The sequence below is a fragment of the Callithrix jacchus genome, chromosome 3, assembly GCF_049354715.1.
Source record: "Callithrix jacchus isolate 240 chromosome 3, calJac240_pri, whole genome shotgun sequence".
Taxonomy (NCBI): domain Eukaryota; kingdom Metazoa; phylum Chordata; class Mammalia; order Primates; family Cebidae; genus Callithrix; species Callithrix jacchus.
This window is the reverse complement of record NC_133504.1, coordinates 45,259,837-45,277,411: the sequence shown is the minus strand read 5'-3', so window position 1 is coordinate 45,277,411 and position 17,575 is coordinate 45,259,837. Positions and strand designations below refer to the sequence as shown.

Genomic DNA, 17,575 nt, shown 5'->3' with positions numbered 1-17,575 from the left:
ACTACAAACCACTGATCAAGAAATAAGAGAGGACACAAAGAAATGGAAAACTTTCATATGGAACCAAAAATGAGCTTGTATAGCCAAGACAGTCCTAAAAAGAATGAAGCTGGATGCCTCACACTACCCAAACTCAAACTTTACTACAAGGCCACAGTAACCAAAACAGCATGGTACTGGTACCTAAGCAGACATATAGACCAGTGGAACAGAGCACACACCTCAGAAATAAAACCACACATTTACAACCATCTTTGACAAACCTGACAAAAACAAGCAATTAGGAAAAGATCCTCTATTTAATAAATGGTGCTGGGAAAACTGGCTAGCCATATGCAGAAAACTGAAACTGGACCCCTTCCTTACACCTTATAGAAAAATTAACTCAAGATGGATTAAAAACTTAAATGTAAACCCCCAAACCATAAAAAGCCTAGAAGAAAATCTAGGCAATACCATTCAGGACATAGGCATGGGCAGACTTCATGATGAAAACACCAAAAGCAATTGCAACAAAAGCCAAAATTGAAAAATGGGATCTAATTAAACTCAAGAGCTTCTGTGAAGTGAAAGAAACTATCATTAGAGTGAACAGGCAACCTACAGAATGGGAGAAAATTTTTTGCAGTCTACCCATCTGACAAAGGTCTCATATTCAGAATCTACAAGGAACTTAAACAAATTTATAAGAAAAAAACAACTCTATCAAAAAGTGGGCAAAGGATATGAACAGACACTTCTCAAAAGAAGACATTTATGTGGCCAGAAAACATATGAAAAAAGCTCAACATCACTGATAGAGAAACGCAAATGAAAACCACAATGAGATAACATCTCGTGCGAGTCAGAATGGCAATTATTAAAAAGTCAAGAAATAACAGATGCTGGTGAGGCTGTGGAGAAACAGGAATGCTTTTACACTGTTGGTGGGAATGTAAATTAGTTCAACTATTGTGGAAGACACTGTGGTGATTCCTTAAAACTCTAGAACCAGAAATACCATTTGACCCAACAATCCCATTACTAGGTATATACCCAAAGGATTAGCAAATCATTCTACTTTAAAGACATGTGCACACATATGTTCATTGCAGCACTATTTACAACAGCAAAGACTTAGAGCCACCCCAAATGCCCATCAATGATAGACTGGATGAAGAAAATATAGTACATATATACCATGGAATACTATGCAACCATAAAAAACAATGAGATCATGAGGCCAAGCGATCAAGACCATCCTGGTCAACATGGTAAAACCCCGTCTCTACTAAAAATACAAAACATTAGTTGGGCATGGTGGTGCATGCCTGTAATCCAAGCTACTCAGGAGGCTGAGGTAGGAGAATTGCCTGAACCCAGGAGGCGGAGGTTGTGGTGAGCCGAGATTGCGCCATTGCACTCCAGCCTGGGTAACAAGAGTGAAACTCTGTCTCAAAAAAACAAAAAACCAAAAAACAATGAGATCATGTCCTTAGCAGGGCCATGGATGAAGCCTTCATCGTCAGCATACTAACACAGGAACAGAAACCAAACATCACATGTCTCACTCACAAGTGGGAGTTGAACAATGAGAACACATGGACACAGGGAGGGGAACAACACACTCCAGGGCCTGTCAGGGGATGGTGGACAAGGGGAGGGAGAGCATTAGGACAAATACCTAATGAATGCAGGGCTTAAAACCAGGATGATGGGTTGATAGGTGCAGCAAACCACCATGGCACATGTATATCTATGTAACAACCTGCATGTTCTGCATATGTACCCTGGAACTTAAAGTAAAAAAAAATATACGAATCTGTGACTAGATCTCCTGAATCAGAAACTTTGAGGGTGGAGCCCAAGCAATTTGTATTTAATAAACCTTTTGGGTGATTCTGTTGCATATTACAGTTTGAGAACCACTGGTGTCAGTGAATCCTGTGGCAATGCCGAAGGGTGGTCTGGGGTGCCTTAACCCTGCATCCCCTTTCTATAGCATTCTTCTTGCTTTGCTATAGAAGCTCAGTATTTTTTTCTTATGTGAAGTCTCAGTGAACGTCAGCTTCAAAACTAATACCCTAGCTTGGACTTCCAATTAGATTGTCGCCCTATACCCCATTTGTGTAGAAATTCTGAAGTAGCCACTGGATGTGTATATACACTAATTTTTAGATGTTACCTGGAAGCCTGGTCATTTATCAAAGGAAGTGATTTTCTGCTTAACTTACCAGGGCCTCATTTGTCTGAATATTGCTAAGGTAAGGGAATTGCAGACCTTTTAGCTGCGTGTCTCTAGTGAAGGTCTGATGGAGGGTTTCCTAAGGGCAGTACCTGTGTAATCATGATCATCTTATCTGGGGTACTTTGTTATCATTATAAACTTGTTCCTGTTCTCTGTGTTTTTATGATTCATTAGGCAGTTATTCAGTATCGTGTGGTGGGTGATTCCTAGCCTGGTATCCCAAGAACCACCCTGATAGCAGAAAAATAAGCTGTGCTTGAATATGTGGTTATGCTTTTTGTGAGTGGAAGGTCAATAGTCTTCATGAGATTCTAAAAAGGCTCTATTGCCTTTTACCCTCTTCCCTCAAAAAAGCTGATTTATCATTGCTTTAGTTGCTTTTAGATAATAGTTATAAGAAGTATTCACAAGATTTGCAGCCATGTAAACTGGAAGACTTTTCAGTTCAGATTTCACAATCCTATTTTAGCCTGTCTTGTCTACTCAGGCGTTACTGAATACATTAAGTCGAGTAAGACTGGTTCTATACTTGTGCAATCTTGCTTTTCTGTTTTTGGTGTTTGAGAGCAGTGCATACTTGTTGCCATCAACAATGATAATGTGTTAGGATAGTGCTTTCCAGCTTATCCAGTAATTTCAGGTATAGCTTCTTTTTAAAATTTGATACTGTGAGATATATAGAGCAGGAGGATATTAGCCCTATTTTTTATGGGTGATGACACTGAGACTTAGTGTCATCACTGAAAACTAGGTTTACCCATCACATAAAAGCTTTGGACACTCCCACTATGCTCATGGTCAGGTTACTTCTAAATATACTTAAATGATGCCTAGAGAAGTCTCAAAAGCTCATTATATCCCAAAGCCTGTTTACTGGCACATTAAATCATTATTATCTCTAAAGGAAATGGATCATGTTAAACTTGTGGATTTCTTTTTTGCTTTTCCCTATTTAATTTTTTTAAAAAACAAAACCTAGATATAGATATAATTTCCCTATTTCACAGTCAAATAAAACCTGGCTCCAGCCCCTCTTTCTTCTGTCTTCTATGGGTATCTTTCAAAATCCTGTTCAATCATATTTTTTAGGATATCAGGTCAAGAGACTTCAAATCATTGCCAGCTGGTGGCATCACCTCATTTTCATTAGATTGTTCTTTGGGTTTCAAAGACTAGTGCCCTTGTAACTTACATTACACAGCCTTAAAATTGCACGTAAAAGTTTGCTGTGGAAGAGAGCAAATGTAAGATAAATTGAGAAGGTTAAGGGGAAAACTGTGCTAAGAGCTTCTCATAAATGAATTCTCATCATAAAAGCACAGTGATTTTTCCAAGTGACAAATTAACTCAAGAATTGTGCTCTGCATTTTTAAACAATATGCAGTAGAGTAAAAGGGTAATTCCATTTGTCTTTAAGCCAGAGGTTAGTGCCTCAGCATATTCCACTTGTGGTTTTTGACTAATAGTGTAGAAAAGAAAGCTGTTTATATAGATATTTAATTTATTTTTACTTTGCAAATGTGTTGTATCTATGAGTTAGTTGATAAAGAGATGCTGTGTGTTAAGGCAGGCTGTCATAGAAAAGGTGTTTGTGTTGAGGCTTGGGGCCCAAGTATTTTCCAAAAGGAATATTTGTGCTTAGAAAACTTCTTATAAATATTCTTGTTCAGACTTGAATTCCTCTTTTACTTCAGTGGGGTCACTGAAAAGGTCTCGATCATTTATTTCAGTTCCCTGAAATCGGATAGGTAGAAAAGATACTAGTGGAGTGTGGGTAGTTTTTCTTTCTGCTGCCAAATTAGAGGTTTGATTGTGACAGTGAACTTTGAACAAATGACTTCATCTTTTTATAAGGAATATGCATATTAATGTTACTTAGACAGTTTCATGGGGACACACAACATATCGGTATTAATTTTAGGGTTTGTATAATAATGTGAGAATCAAGAAAAGAGACCTGCCATCTTGCAGTCTATCTAGGGAAAACTGACAGATCATGTGGAAGCTCTGTATTCTAGTCATTGATGTCAGTATTATGAGTTTAGACTGGGTTTATCAATAATAATAATATCTTTTTCTTTGCATCTTTCTACTAAAGTTTTTATTTTCCTTTCTTTGTTCTGTGGCCTTACAGTATTTTTGCTCCAGGAATTCAATTTGTGGGGCAGAGACAGTAGGCATGATGTTAGCTAATTGCCTACAATGCTGGCTGGCGTGGACTGGATCTTTCAACATTGGCGCACAATGCCAAAGATCACATTTTTACTTGAATGAGATTCTTTGATGTTTAAGTCTGAGGGGAATCTTAGTATCTGGAGATCAATGAACTCATGCAGATGAGGGACAAGTGCTTGGTTCAGGAACTCCAGGCCATTTACCCATCAGTCCTCCGACCTGTGTGGTGATCTTTACGTTTCTTGGAAGCATAATAGATTCAAGATTTGAGGATAGGAAGGAGCCTGAAGCAAAGCAGTTCCCTCCATTTCCCTAAAGTTCCTTTTAGCTCTGTATTTCTCTTGGAATTGTTCACTTTTTTTTTTTTAACTTTAGCATATTTTTTTTCTATTAAGAAAAAGCTACCAAAACAGCACTCTGAATCTCTTCTTCCTATGGTGGAACCTAGTATTATGGAATCTGTTTACATCTAAATAAGGAAGGTAAATTATAGTTTCAACAGCATGCCAGTCAGCAGAATTAGAAGCCATAACTTTTGAAAAATTTATATTCTAATTTTTATTTGTTGCTTGTGTTCCATATTTTTTTCTTTTTCCTTTTTGTTTTGAGATGGAGTCTTGCTCTGTCACCCAGGCTGGAGTGCAGTGGCTCAATCTTGGCTCACTGCAACCTCCACCTTCCGAGTTCAAGCAATTCTCTTGATTCAGCCTCCTGAGAAGCTGGGACTACAGATGTGTGCCACTATGTCCGGCTTTATTTATTTATTTAAAGATGGAGTCTTGCTCCGTTGCCCAGGCTGGAGTGCAGTTGCGAGATCTTGGCTCACCGCAACTTTTCCCTCCTGGGTTCAAGTGATTTTCATGCCTCAGCCTTCTGAGTAACTGGGACTACAGGTGTGTGCCATGCCTGGCTAATTTTTTTTTGTATTTTTAGTAGAGGCCGGGTTTCACCATGTTAGCCAGGATGGTCTCCATCTCTTAACCTTGTGATCTGCCCTCCTCGGCCTCCCAAAGTGCTGGGATTACAGGTGTGAGCCACTGTGTCCAGCCCGTAATTTTTAATCTGAGATCTTTTTAGAAGTGTTTATTAGTCCACAATATGGTAAACACATGGGAGATTTTTTTTTCTCTTTTTCCCCCCATAGATTATTGGGCAACAGGTGGTGTTTGGTTACATGACCAAGTTCTTTAGTGGTGATCTGTGAGGTTTTGGTGCGCCCATCACCTGAACAATACTGCACCCAATTTGTAATCTTTTATGCCTCACCCACTCCCCCTGCGTCCCCAGAGTCCATTGTGTCACTCTTACGTCTTTGCATCCTCATAGCTTAGCTCCCATTGATGAATGAGAACGTACAATATTTGTTTTTCCATTCCTGGATTACTTCACTTAGAATAATATTCTCCAGTCTCATCCAGGTTGCTGTGAATGCCATTCATTCATTTCTTTTTATGGCTGTGTAGTATTCCATGGTATATATATCACAGTTATTTTTATCTTCTCATTGATTGATGGGTATTTGGGTTGATTCCACATTTTTGCAATTGTGAATTGTGAGAAGCCATAGCTTGATGGGTGTTTCGTGGTTGTATACTCATTTGTCTGGGCGGACACTGGACATATGTAGGGTTAAGAAATACATGTGCGATTAGGGGACTTATTGTTTATTGAAAAAACATATTACCATTAAATTAGAGTCTATTGACTTACGATCCGATTTCAAAATAGCTTTGGCCTATTAACATAAAAAGACTCTTTTCCTTTCAGTTGGCTTTTAACGTGTATTCAGACCATGATTTTTTTTCTGTACTTTGAAAAATGTGGGATAAAATTCACATAACACAAACACTATGAGTATTTTTGGTCAAGAAAATTTAAGAAAAGTTAATTGACTCAATACTTGGTTCATTTTTTTGACTTCAATGGCTCATAGGCTGGGTGCCATAAAACCAAGTCCTTGCCTTCAAGGAGATCACAGCCTCCTGCGGGGATAAAAACGTGTAAACAAATATAATAGAGACATATTACAAGGTGCCCTGGGATTGCCAAGGATATTTATTACACTTTCCTCTTTGAGCCTGCCTCTGAATAGTGGAATCTTTTCCTCTTGCCGTACCTTTTTTTTTTTTTTTTTGAGCAACTACTTCATTGTCTTAATGTTTACTCTGATAGGGATTTCATATGAAAGTTAGAATTTTGTCAGCCACTTGGTGCTTCTGAACGTCTTTTGCTTCTAACATTCAAAGGGCAGAAATAATGTAAGTGGTGATGCCTGAAGTTAGTGTATTTGTTGGGATCATAAAACATGCAGCACATTTAGGATTTCTTATAAAAAAGTGATTTTTGGATGTTGAAATGTAGACTAGGTTTATACCAAGCTATTTTGCCTTCAAGTCTGTGGCAAGACTGTTGCATAGTAAACTCCAAATCTGCTTTGCTTTCTTAAGCCAGTCTTAACATTGCACATATTTGTTTTTATTGTACGTTTCACCTTTCTCCCTTCCAAAAAACCCAAGCCAGAAAAGGTTCTACTTACCGTCTTCTTTGCTTTGAGGTTTCCTGAAATGTTATCTTTCTCTGTTTTTTTTTTTGTGTTGTTGTTGTTGTTGCTGTTATCTCTTGCATGTTTATAAATGTAATAGCAATCAGTGCCTTTTCCAGTAAATTAGCTGAATAATGTTCATAAAGATCTTTAGAATCCTTAGAGAAAGGACTAAATAAAATGAAATAGTATTATGCAAGATGAATAAACTACTTTCCTGTATTAAGCTGAGTTTTATTAAGGTGAGTTTTTTCTCAGTGCTAGTCTTTTTAAAAAATTTATTTTAGGACTCTAGCTTTATTAATAGTTAATGTTCCTTCCTTTCCCTACTCTAAGGCATTTCTGAACTGGCACAATTGTCATTTTTCTTCTTAACTTTATAAAATATAGTATCTTTAAAATGTTACTTAAGCGTTTTTGATGTCTCTTGCTTGGCCCATGATATGTAAAATTTGACTTTGATAATCTTATTTTATTAAAATCTTGCAAGATTTTTGTCTAGTGCTAGAATATAATTTTCATAGCTAAATTTTAAACTTTAGACTTCAGTTTTATTTTACCTCTCTATATGTGAAAAGCTTAAAGGGCAAACTTACTGGTTATACTTTACAGTTATACAGAAAGATCCTTTTCCTCCTTTCACCATCTTGACAACTGAGAAAGTTAAGGGAATAATCAACAGACTGGTTTAAGAGAGTGGAAATATTTCCAGTGTCCTGGAATTTGCTTCCCCCCTGGTATGAAAGCTTATATTTGTAGCATTCTAAGTGATGTTTTGTAAAAATGTGAAGGACAGGTGTTTACTCTGACCTTGACCAAGGTGAGAATTTGAGATGGAAAAGTCAGGCTCTATATAGGTGATGTTTTGAACTTGACCAGTCTGTCAGTTTTGTTACCTACCAATGAAACTGAAAGGTAAGTGAAGGCAATGCAATTTCACAACTCATAGTACAGCTCTAAAATTTTTTTTTTTTGGTTAATGTATTTTAAGCAGTTGAATATATTTTCCATAAATTTTACTGCTTTCCATTTACCTTTGAATAGAAGCCAATGAGGAGAAGTATTTAAAAGGTTATGAGCAATAACAGAATGTGGGAAAAGTCCTTTTGTGGCTTTCCTGAAGTGTGTGCTGGTGGAAAAATTACTGTAATTTGATAGTGAAATGTTGGAAAATGATTTTATTTACTGTTTAGAAATAACACAAATGGGCCTTGCTTTTGAAATTCATAGGTTCAAAACATTTAGTTATGCCTCACTACCTCAATCTTTGCTCATTATGCTTTACATTGGTGGAATTAAATGTGACACACTGCAATATTGGATCAGCCCCACGGTTCTAAAATACAGGGTTTGATTAAATTCTACAAAAAAAAATAAATAAAGATACTGTACTGTTTAGTGTCAGAAATGGAGATTTGTGTAATTTTGTTTTTAGCTTGAATTTGTCTCAAGGAAAGAAAGCATCCCAGTAATAGAGGAGGAAAAGAACATTAAGAATACCTGAGTATTTCAACTTGCTTGTTGAAATCATGAAAGATTCTTCGGCTTGGGAAAAGGAAATAGTTTGTTTAAAGCCAAATCCTTAGTGTCTGTACTGATCATAATATGGTTAGTCTCCTGGGAAATGGTTCTTTTAGTATGTGTGTCTGCCCATGCCAGTAATAAACTTGTTTATTGGCCATTTGGTGCTGAAGCATCCAGTTTTATCTTTTGGATCTACAACGGCATGTGTGGATGAAGGTCACAGTTTCATGATGCTTGCTGTAAGGCTCATGGGTGTCAATAGGAAAGCTAATAGTATAATTCCCATAATGCCTAAGAAATTATTTGGAGGCCATCCTCTGATTCTTTTGCTTACCTTATACAGGGACTGTCTATACAAGTTTTCTCAGACTTGCAATCAATGGTGTTATTAGCTTGTGCTTTAGAATTCATAAGTTTATATGAGCATTTTCAATGGCCTAAAGTCACCTGTCATTTGTTTTAATGGTTAAGGGTCAGGAATTGAAAGTTAGACTGGGATTTTAGTCTCAGCTGTGCTTCTGTGTGATTTTAGTTATTTAATTTCTGTAAGCCTCAATTTTCTTATGTATAAAATGGGTATCCATTCATTCATTTGTTCATTCATACATTCAATAAATATTAAGTACTTACCATGTGCCAGGCCCACTCTTGGTGCTGGGAAGTGAGCAGTGGGCAAATCAGAAAAAAAAAATCTCTGCCGTCATAGGACTTCAATTCATGGAGAAATGGAATGTAAAAAAATAAAGAAATTAACCAGTTCATGTGTTTAACACATGTGAATATATATGAGATGATGACAATTGCTACAAACAAAATGAAACAGCATCGGGGTAGAGACAAGATTGGAAGGCGATTTCTATTTCACGTGGGGTAGACAGGAAAGGCCTCTGTAAATAGGTCATATGTAAGCAGAGACACAAATGAAGAGGGGGATGATATATGAGGATATATCTGGGGACAGAGGCTCCAGGGAACAGCAGACCTGACAGGCATTGCACATTCCTGAGGTGAGAGCAAGCATGGTGTGTCAGAGAGAGGAGAAGCCAGTGAGGCAGGGGCAGAGCAGGATGGTAGTAATACCCAGCTTGTAGGGCTGCTTCGGAAATAACATACTCAACACGTACTTCATACATATTAAAATAATACGAAACGATAACAATTTGAGATTTATTTTGGGAATGCAAAAATGGTTCATCATCTTATTAAATATAAATAGAAAAAGTCATCTGATTATTTTTTATAGAAAAGGCATTTTATAACATTTAATCTCTATTATTGGTTTTTTCTTTCTTTTTTTTTTTTTTTTTTTTGAGACAGGGTTTCACTTTGTTGCCCAGCCAGGCTGGAGCACAGTGGCACAGTCATGGCTCACTGCAGCCTTGAACTCTTGGGCTCAAACAATCTTCCCATCTCATCCTACTGAATAACTGGGATTACAGGTATGTACCACCACGCCTGGCTAATTTTTTTTATTTCATTTTTTTTTTTAATAGACATGAAGTCTTGCTATATTGCCCAGGCTGGTCTTGAACTCCTGGCCTTAAGAAATCCTCTCACCTCAGCCTCCCAAAGTGCTGGGATTACAGTTGTGAGTCACTGCGCCTAGCCCTATTGTTGATTTAAAAAAAAAAACTCCTTAAAATATAATAGGAAAATACTTTTAGCAAAGTAAAGTATGTTCATCAGAACCCAAAACTATCTGAGCCTAAATAGGAAATTTGAGAATATTTCCATTAACATCAGAACCAAAATAAGCATGTGTACTGTTTTCACTCATTATTAATGGTGTTTGGAATCATAAACCAATGCTGCTGGATGAGAGAAAAAAATGAAGTTATCAAGGTATAAAAATCAGAAAGGAGGTAAATGACTGCTGTTTGCAAATAATGAGAATATATGACTCGAATATCCAAGAAAATAAAATGAAAAACCAATTACAAAGAATATGATAATCTAAAAATGTGCCTGGATGCCAAAGTAATGTGTCAACATTTGTAACTTTCATATATGCTAACAATAACCAGTTAGAAGATATATTGGGGAAGAAGGCCATTAGCATAAAAAAGATGAAATACCTAAGAATAAACTTAAGAAATTGCCAGATATAGGTGTTGGGGATGGAGGCAGCAAACCACATTGCCATGTATGTACCTATGCAACAATCCTGCATGTAATTTACATGCATCCCAGAACCTAAAAGGCAATAAAATATATATTTAAAGAAAAGAATAAACTTAAGAAAATAATATGTATGCTGTATGTGAAGGCATTTAAAAATGCTCCTGAAATATAAAAAAAGATGTAAAAAATGGAAAGGTCCAACATATTCTTAAATGTGAAGATGACAATTCTCCATGAATTATTTATGTAATTCCAGTAAAAATAACAAGATTTTTGGGGGCCGTAAACAAGCTAATTCTGTGGTCATTTGGAAAAGTAAACAAGCACAAATAGGACAATTCTGAAAAAGAGAATAAATCTAGCTTAGTAAGGTTACAATAATTGAAACATTGGTATTCTCAGATACCATATTTAGCATAGATACAATAAAGGTGGTATTTCAAATTAGTTGGGAAAGTTGCTTAGTTCCATAAATAGTGGAAGGATAACCAGGTAGCTGTCTGGGGGGAAAAGTACTATTTGCAGCAGTATCTCAAATGTTAAGACAAAAACCAATCTATGATAAACAGAAATTTAAAACATAAACTAGATTATAGAATAACATGGAGAAATTATTTTATAATTTTGGAGTACATACATACGGCCCTTCTAAGTAAGACAGAAAACTGAGAAGTCATAAAAGAAGAGATTGATATATTTGATTACATTTTTTTAAAAAACCTGAAAAGCTTCTGCATGCTTCAAGGAACAAGAAAATTGGGGAAAATATTTGCTTCTCAAATAATGAAGGGACTAATTTTCTTAATAAAAAGCTTCTAAAAATCTATGAGAAAAAGTCCAACAACCCAGAAGAAAAATGGATAAAGGATACAAATAGTCTAATAGAAGGGAAATAACTGGCTTTTAAATATATGGAAAGATGCTTCACTTTACCCATTATCACAGATATATTGCAACTACACCGAGGTACCATTTATCACTGTTAGATGGACAAAGGTTATGAAGTCCTATAACCTATTCTGTAGAGAGTATGGGCGCAAAACATTAGTCTGTTTAGTGGGCAATTTGGCAAAATCTATAATATGAAAAACTGCATATTCCTTTATCTAGGAATTTCAATTTTAGAAATTTATCCTAGATACAAAAACACAGTTCTAGACATATGTACATTCATACACACTATGAATGAATTCTGCATATACTATACATACGTATTACATGCATGAGAAAATGATTTATGTACAAAGATACTCATTGTAGTAGTGTTTATAATGGCTAAAGGTTGGGAACAACCTAATGTTCATAATGGGATACTGAATAAATACATTGTGTTACAGCTGTACACTTGAAAATGTGCGGTCATAAAAATTCACACCAGTGAATTCTGTTTATGTACCAATTTGGAAATATTGCCAGTGCATGTTGTTTGCTGAAAAGTGCAGGGTATAAAACAGTGTAATATGTTTTTGTGTAAAAAAAAAAAGATATATACGAGATGTTTTGTTTATGTATGAAAAAATACAACTTTTGGGAAAGAGAACTTGGTGGCTAAAGACATGCCTAGCCTCTTTTCAAAAAAAATCTGCATGTAGCACATGCTTTGCTCTTAGCACTTATTATTTGCTAGTGGTGGTGGTGATTTTCATTGTAAAAACAAGGTACCTTTACCTCACGAGTTGATTTTTAACAGCTGAGTCTGGAAGAGGAAGGCTATCTCATATGAGAGTCAGACTGCTTAATGAGTGTCAGACTAGGTTTTTCATCAAGAACGCTGTGTATACTTCATGAAGTATGTTTCTTGGAGATTATCAATACTAGCTTACAAACCAAAGATATCAAATAATATTGGGCTAAACAAAACTCAGCAGGCTTCTTTTCTACAAGGCCTTCTTAGAGTCTTAATACACATAATGTGCTTTGTAAATATTCAAGAGGTACATTTAGAATGTGGCATTTTCCCAAATTTATTTAATTATAGAACCTTAAACAATGACTATTTAAAAAAACACCTTAGGAGTAGTTGTCACATTGGGAAGCATCTCTTTAATAGTAGAATTTGGTTTTGTTCACCTTCATTATTAATCATTATTAATTTTTTTTTTTTTTTGAGATGGAGTCTCACTCTGTCACCCAGGCTGGAGTGCAGTGGCACCATCTCGGCTCACTGTAACCTCTGCCTCCTGAGTTCAAGCAATTCTCCTGCCTCAGCCTCCCAAATAGCTAGGATTACAGGCACCCACCACAACACTTGGCTAATTTTTGTATTTTAGTAGAGACAGGATTGCCATGTTGGCCAGGTTGGTTTTGAACTCCTGACCTCAGGTGCCGCCCACTGCAGCCTCCCAAAATCAGTATTCTTGGTGTATTTCTAAGATACTTGTGGTCTCTGCCTGCTTCCTTTTCCTTTCCTTGTGATATGCTCCAATTCAAGAATTTGTTTTGTGGTTGAGACACTCCGAAAGTCATCTGAGTTTCTTGGGTAAAATTACACTGAGTTTCTTGGGTAAAAAATAATTCTATGTAATTAATGAGTGGAAATTGAAGTTTGACGCCTCTTTTGGTTCAACTTTTCCCAGAGCTTTAGAAGGTTTGCTGTTGAGAGAAGGAATGAAATCAACTTAATGGGTAGATTGTTGAGGAACTGTGAGCTTAATATGGAGAAGACAGTACTACTGTGGGAGTTAGAAGACATGGCTTCTGTCTTTGTCTTTTACCACAGCTTAATTTTGAACAGGTCACTCATCCTCCCTGTGCTTCAGTTTTATCCTCTGTAAAACTCAGGGAATGAATTTAAGTGATCCGTATGGGTCCATCCATTTTAAGACTTTAAGTTATTATTAGTGTGCTTAATGGAACCAGTGAAGTTTGTGGACCTGTGTAGAATGTTTTGTTCTACTATGCGAGTTTTCACATGTGAATATATTGTATTACTCTCCCAGTTCAGTCCTTTTTGAGAATGAAATCTTTCAATGATTAGCTCATAGTAAGCTTCATGTATTTGAAAACTTGTCTAATTGTTTGAAACTTCTCTCTTTATTGATTGGTTGGTTAATTATCCTCCAGGAAAGCATTTGATTTTATTACAGATCAATTAATACAATGGATAATCCACACCTCCTGTATAAAAGTGCTCCCCAGGCCCATTTGTTTCTCTGATGTATGGAGAAATCCATGATGTAGATATTCTCTCTCCCCACCCCAACAAAGTGTTCATTTGGTGGTTTTACTGTACTTTTGTGTACTCTGTCCATTAGCATATTTCTGAACTTGACATAGTAGAGGTCTAAATTCACTGAATTTGTGCCATCTGGAAATGAGCTTTATATTTTGTTCCTCTGTTGAAATTAGGGATGTGATATAGCTATTACACAGAAGGACTGTGAGCCTGAATTTGATTTTACTATGTGGGGGTAGAATGTTTTGTTAGAAGAAAAGCATTTGCCTGGGGAGAGATTTGAGTGTGACTGAATTGTTAACTGCCAACTTCCCCCTTTTAAGCAGAAGACATATTTTGTTTTTAAATGAGATGACAAGCAAGAGAATTATCAAGAACCAGTGAATTTTAAGAGACTTCTTTCAATTTACTTGAATTCCATTTAACCTTGCTTTCGATGTCATTCTGTGCATTACTGTCAAAGGACTCGGCTTCCTTTGAAGTCCCGAAGCGTTGCTGCTGGCGGAATCATGATGGTAAAATGTAACAGTGGTTCTTAGTAAAGCCCTTAACTGATACTCAGCAATGCCTTATTACCTAAGTAAAAGCATATGTGTGCAAATGCCTAAAATTGTAGAGTGTAAGAGGAGGATATATGATAATGGACACTGAGATGGGAGAACTATTTCTCATGAATTAGGGATGCCCTTTCATAATTCACAAGTTGCAAGAGGAGAAAAGGCTTGAAATCACCTGAAAAGCATCTGGCAGCAATCTGTATTTCTTAAGAGGAGGTAAAAGAGTCTGTATCTCTCCAGCTCGTGATGATAAAACCGTTCATGTGGGATATGGAAGAAGTAGAATTCTGTTACTTGTAAAACCTCTTATGATTAAAGCCCAGAGATTTGGTTATGAGGTGAAACTAATAGTTCTCGGGTGGGAACAACTTTTGTAGAGTATTCTAGGGCCATCTTTTATTATATTGGACTATTGCAAAAAAATTATTATATGAATGAATGGCTTACCTTTTGGGGCTTGAGAAATCCTGGCTGTGTAGAGATTTTGAAAAGACATATTTGTTGTACAGGACCAACTTGAATTGCTCCCCTCAACCCATCTAAAGATGAGAACTATTTAACCTAATATTTATAACTATATCAGAAGAAATTGCATCTTGTTTTTTTCTTTTGCATAAGTAGTTGTGATCATAGGTAATTACAACATTATACTCTGCTTTTTCTTTCCACTTTGTATTATAAACTACATTTTCCCATTTTATTATAACTCATAACATCCTTCTTTTTAATTTTAAAATTACTTTAAAAATTGACAAAAAGTTATCTTGGTGAGGTGGCTTACACCTATAATCCCAGCACTTTGGGAGGCCGAGGTGGGCGGATTACGGTCAGGAGATCAAGACTATCCCAGCCAACATGGCGAAATCCCAACTCTACTAAAATATAAAAATACAAAAAAATTAGCCAGGCATGGTGGTGAGTGGCTTTAGCTCCCAGCTACTGGGAAGGCTGAGGCATGGGAATTGCTTGAACCTGGGAGGCAGAGATTGCAGTGAGCCAAGATCACGCCACTACCATCCAGCCTGACAACAGAGCAAGCCTCTGTCTTAAAAGAAAAAAAAATTGACATAAAATTGTATGTATTTATCATGGTTTGATGTTTTGAAGTATATTTATATATACACATTGTGGAATGAAAAGTTTTTAATGGCTGACAGAATTGTGATTAAGTAAATTATGTAGTTGTGGCAAATTTACTTGACTTCCTCTGTTATTGGCATTTAAATAGTTTCTATGTTTATTTTTTATTTTTTTTAAAACCCTAAGAGAGGGTTCTTGCACCTATGAGAGAAAAAATATGGGGTGAATCCATAGAGTAAAGTGAAGGCAAGTTTATTAAGACAGTAAAGGAATAAAAGAGTGGCTACTCCATAGGCAGAGCAGCCTGTTTCCATGTTTTAAATTTAAGTATAGTATTTATTGTTTCCTTAAAAAATGTGCTTTCTTGGCCATTTTCTCTGGCTTCTATTTATTGTGATGTTTAATAGTGGCTTCTTGTGGTTTTGTTTAGTATTTATGTTAGCTTCTACCTAACTGCTAAGTGTTAGTCTCTCTAGATCTTTTTATTGCTGTCCTGGACACCTCTAGGTTTTGTTCTCTGTGTTTCTCCCAGGTGGGATAATTTCCTAGCCCGCTTCTCTTCAAGCTCATGATTTCCTGGTTGCACAGTAGGCATTAAGCCACACATTTGTGTTATGATGACAGTTAGACCTGATGATAGGAGATGTGTATCTAAGACCACTTAGGCCTGATGATAGGAGATGTGTGTCTAAGACCACTTAGGCCTGATGATAGGAGATGTGTGTCTAAGACCAAAGTAGACTTTGCCCATTGGATTGCAAAAACCTGAACTTTCAATTGTCAGTATCTAGATTGATAGGTTAGAGTTACCTGGAAATATTTGGGAATATTGCGCGTTTTTGGAAATTGTTTATAAAAGTTATTTGTGCTCTTTTCTTTGCTATTTTATATTATATTATCATTATTAACTTAATGTAATGCTGTTGACCCATGGATGTGGATTTACTTTCATACTTTTTTTCACTCCTAAAAGAAGCATATAATTGTTTGCCATCTCTTATAAGTTGGAAGAATCCTTTTCTATTTTCTGTTACCCAGCAGGAGCTTCTCATTTTTGGCTAGCATTCAGATTTCTAAATAAACATTTGCTTTTGCTTATTTATTTTTTATGATGACGACAAATGCACACTGGGAGAACCCACTCAGTGTACAACATGTAGTGGTAAATGGGAGAGGAGAAAAAATAGGGATACTCAGATTGAATTTTGCAGTTTATTAATTATTATTTTTATTTCTCTCCACAGATTTTTAAAGTCTTCTTCTAGGGGTTTCCAGCAGAGCCAAATACTAGAGAAATCTTTTCCATTCCTCTGAAGAGTGAAGTGAGCAAATACAACCCAGCAGTAGGCTATTGAAGACAGCAGCCCCAGGTAATGTCTTCTTTTCTCATTATTATTGATTGACATGTGTTCAGTAATGCTCAATAATATGTTATACTTTTTTTTTTAAAAGCAAGTCTACTTGAACTTACACATCCAAGTGAACATTATCTTGTTTAAAGTAGTCTTATGGAGAGGCTATATTGTATTCTCTATGCAAAGCATTTAAAAAAGTCTTGTCTTAAGAATTGCATCTTGATCCTCTGGTAGCATTCTTTTAAGCGTTCTGTTTTCTCTGGGGGAAAATCTCAACCTTGTAAGGATATATTTAGGAAAAGTCTTAACTCATTTAGAGCTTGGGTGATGATCATACCTGGGGTTCTCGAATTTTGATCAAAACCCAGAAGGAGCAATAACATAAGGAAACCAGTTTTTCTTTTTGTAATTTGAAGACTCATACATTGCATTGAAAATAAATTCTGAGAAGTGACTCTGAGTTTCAAGCAATGGTAGTGTTAAAATAATTGATCAGGCTACATAATTTACAGAGGCACATACTGTTTATTTGACTGTATAAATGTCGATATTCTTTCTTACTAAAATCAATCAGTCAATCTGTCAGTATTGTAGTAGAGTTCCTATGTTAATCAGAAACTTCCTTATTAGATATACTTCTGAGGCTTTCTAATTTGTCTCTTATAAATGAGCTTCTTGAGGGGAGTGTTTTGCAGTATATCCCAAGGTATTACTAGAATGCTTGTTAAAAATACACATTAAAAATTTCATATTAGTAGGCCTGAAACTAATGTATCAAAATCAGAATCAAAATAGTAGGGGCAGGACTTGGAAATCTGC

The 17,575-nt window shown here is 36.1% G+C and overlaps 1 protein-coding gene across 11 annotated transcripts in view; it reads left to right on the top strand.

The window, feature by feature from the left end:
* FHIP1A (FHF complex subunit HOOK interacting protein 1A) overlaps positions 1 to 17,575 on the top strand; it is a 288,042-nt gene that overhangs the window by 61,550 nt on the left and 208,917 nt on the right. For 8 of the 11 annotated variants that reach the window (XR_013532857.1, XM_054253606.2, XM_035294448.3 and 5 more), the window contains exon 2: positions 16,646 to 16,771. The gene's annotated coding sequence lies outside the window, so the exon portion shown is untranslated. Of the gene's footprint in view, positions 1 to 9,785; positions 9,908 to 16,645; positions 16,772 to 17,575 lie in introns of all 11 variants that reach the window. The other 3 variants (XM_078366393.1, XM_078366394.1, XM_054253603.2) reach the window with 1 other exon arrangement.